Raw genomic sequence first — 3,656 nt, 5'->3', positions numbered from 1 at the left:
ATGTGAAGGTCTTTAAGCTATTAAAAGAGTAGGAGTCTTGGGATAATAGTTGTGTGTTTTTTTGGTTATGGTTGGGAGGTGAACCAAGGAGCTTTAAGCACCCTTTTTTGGTGAAGAAGATCATGCAGTTGTGGCTGCCCTGAAAATTAGGCTCCACTTCCATATTGCTAAACCACTAGCTATAACAAACTCATGTAATGGACAGTAGTTGTTTTCCCATAAATCAATTTGGAGGAGAAATCACTTTTGTAGGCCATAATTAATAAAAGCAAGAAATTCAATCTCTTTTAAAGGAGAATTAAAAGCTTAATTTTTGTTTTTCCTTCTCTTCTCTGCATCGAAGGGTGGCAAAAAAATTTGGGCATCACCAAGGGGATCAACAACCAAATTTTTTTGGAGATGCTCTTCTTCATAAGTTCCTCATCACATTAGGATTTTTGAATACTCAACGGATTCGAAGTGGCTTTAAAAATATTTCCTTAGTCGACTCTTGACTATGCTCGAGATTCATTCAGAATTGGAGTATTGGAGTAAAGGATGGATAAACCTTTTGATAAATTTCAAACCTGAATTCAACATGGTTCAAGAGCTAAGTTTTCATCTTTATTTATTTATCAATATCTTAAATCTATATTTTCTTTCTTTATTTATTTGCAATGGCAAACTTACTTGCACAACCCACTATGCAAGAGAAAGTTTTTGTGCTTCAAGAGAAATTGCAAGTGAGCTCAACTCTTACGCAAGCTAGAGCAACATATGAAGCGTTCTAAGTGCAAGCATGACTCTTCTGACTCTGGCGAGGAGGAAAGTGATTATATTAGGTGCACTGTCAAGGCTACTTTGTGTGCCCAGAGTTTCAAGAAAGACTCACAAATTAGCTTAAAAGAGTTCACTTTTCAGAGCTATGATGGCAAGAAATACACGAAAGCCAAAAAGTGCATGTATGTGACTCTAGTACATCTACATAATAATGAAATTAATGTACTTAACATTAGATCTTCAAATCTACAACAAAATGTCTCTTATAGTTATATAGGATGTGGAATTCTAAGTAAATCTTACTCATGAGAATGATGAATGGACCAAGATGTTATTTTAACAGGATTTATATTCATATCCTAGCACTAGAATAATAGGGTGTACTAAGGGAGGGGATGTTTCCGATAGGTAATGAGAGTAGATTGCATATACAATTGAAAGCCATAACTTGGATATATTATTAGATTCATGATCAAAGCATCACAAATCTCGTAAATGTCCTGTAAATAAGAATGTGATACCCTTTTTAGATCCTAAGTGGCTATTTCCTACCTATTGGTGGGTGAGGGTCATCTCTCCGTGCGAGATGATAAGTGAAATTTCATTAGGCTCTCAATAGCCTTTTGATTGCATTTCAATCCATATAGAAACAATGTTGCCAAAGTGTATTTTACAATACCACTAAATTAAGCATGGGCCACTCCATCCTCTATGTTTTTTTCTCACACAATTGGCCAATCCATGGCACATTACATGAAATATTTATCTTTTTCTACTTTAGAAATGTTTGATCATTGCCCCTAGAAGAAGAACACATGAGACTTCTCTTGACATGCCCTAAATTGAATATGGTGATGCCCTTTAATAAATTCCCTAGAGCATGAGTTGGTATGTAATAGAGTCCAAATATACCCATCAATTCATTTGGGGCCAATATACATAAATTCAAATCCCCACAATTTAATATAAGTTCCAAATTCCTACAATCAAGGTGTGTGCAACCTTGAGTCTTGTTGTATCAGTAAGAAATACATGTTCACGACGATCGTTCAATATCAAGGTTGGAAATGTTAGAAAAGAACAAAAAATAAAACACACAAAAACCCCTACTCCCGCATACACAAAAAGTAGGAGAGCTTTAATTCTATATTATTGCAATGCTTCTTATAGGAGATCAACAAGCTAGAAATAGAGTAGCCTCTTTTTTTCTTAAAAATTTCTTGTTAAAAATATAATAAAATAGATGCATGAGATTGGACTATGGTTCAACTATATTATATCCAATTTATGCAACATACCATTTTAGCTTGCATATCATGCTAGTCCCATTGCTATTGATGATGAAGTTAGAAATCCCTCCCTCTCCTCGGCTCACCCGTTCTGTGCCCTCAGGAATGGGGGGTAGAGGGCATTTCCACCCATCATACCTCGGTGCCAATACTTGGTTGTGTGTTGATTTTAACTCGTAATTTCAAAAAAATGTATTTTTAAATTAAGAGGTATCGGCATTTTCATTTGTACTTCTTGATTGAAAGTCCTGTGCTTTTCAATGTTTACATTACATATATGTAAGATTCCTCCCTCCAACTTTTGAGGTGTACAGGTGTAAGAACCTCCCCTTCTGATTTTATAATTATTCCCCTCTCTGAAAAAAAGAAAGATCCTGTTTTAACCTATTTTGGCCTGGAGAGAGAAAATGTCTAGAGGGAGGTAATCCAAAATTGAGATATTTTTGGATATAAAAATCCTCCTAGTGTCTACAATGGTTTCCTCTGAAACAAAAATTCAAAAAGAAATTTCCAATGTGCAATTGGAATTAATTGAAAATAGGTATAAGGGACCTTAGCCTAAGGGTCTAGATTTTCAGAAATTTTTGGATTATGGTCCAATTAAGGTTCCTATGAGCCAGTAGGATCAATCCAAGTGTGGGGAGGAGATAAATCCAATTTATAAAAGAAAAATATCCAAAAATAAGTAAATTTCCACATAAGATGAAGAGTTGACTGAGTACAAGGTTTATTAGTAAAAAACTATGAATATTACTAAAAAAAATGAGATATTTTGGATATAATGATACATTTTTGACACCTTGGTAAGGAGAAGGGGGCTCTTCAAGGAGGTGCCTATTTCACATGTGTGGAGGAGTTTTAAACTCAAAAATAATAAGATATTTTTATCTCTCCTCTCTCCTGGATCAAACCAAATCAAAAGTACGTCCAAATCTTGTCTAAATTCAGCCAACAATGAACCTGGAAAATTCTAGAACCTAGTTGGACTTGGTTAGAGTCCTCCCTCACCTCACTATAAATAGATCCTTAGTCCTTTGTAAAAAAAATATGTGAACTATACCATGCTAGTATTATACTGAAATAATGATATTTTCTATTTTCCTCTAAAAATCCTCTACAATTTGGAGTTTCTCTCTCTCTTTAACCTTCTTTGGAGTCTTCATCAACATACGAAACCAATTGATTGGTTGGGGGCCTCTCCTTAGACTAAAGAATCAAGCAAAATAAGAGAGATAAAGTGTGATTTATGGTCTTTTTCTTAATCTCTAAATGTTTCTCACTTCTCAACCCCTCTCAAGCTTGAGAAGTATTCAATTGAATGGCTCTTTAATGCAATTGAAGCTCTCTGATTAAACACATAAAGTTTTCATTTATGCTTAAATTAAAATATTTTTTAAAGCATATCTCTCTCTCCCCCAAAAAGAATGGTCATTCCTATGACCTACTCTATATTCAATTAATGCTTCTCATGGAGAAAATCTCTATTCACAAATCAAACTCTAGGCTTGTGAAGCTAGAGGTTAAAAAAAAGGTTTTTATACTATAATGCTTGAAAAATATGGTAATATTATGGGATAAATCCATAAATTGGATTTATGGCTAAAAGAT

The sequence above is a fragment of the Cibotium barometz genome, chromosome 62 (genome assembly GCF_041138505.1).
Source record: "Cibotium barometz isolate CiBa-2024 chromosome 62, ASM4113850v1, whole genome shotgun sequence".
Classification (NCBI taxonomy): Eukaryota; Viridiplantae; Streptophyta; class Polypodiopsida; order Cyatheales; family Cibotiaceae; genus Cibotium; species Cibotium barometz.
The sequence above is the reverse complement of the archived record's forward strand: the minus strand, read 5'-3'. Positions refer to the sequence as shown.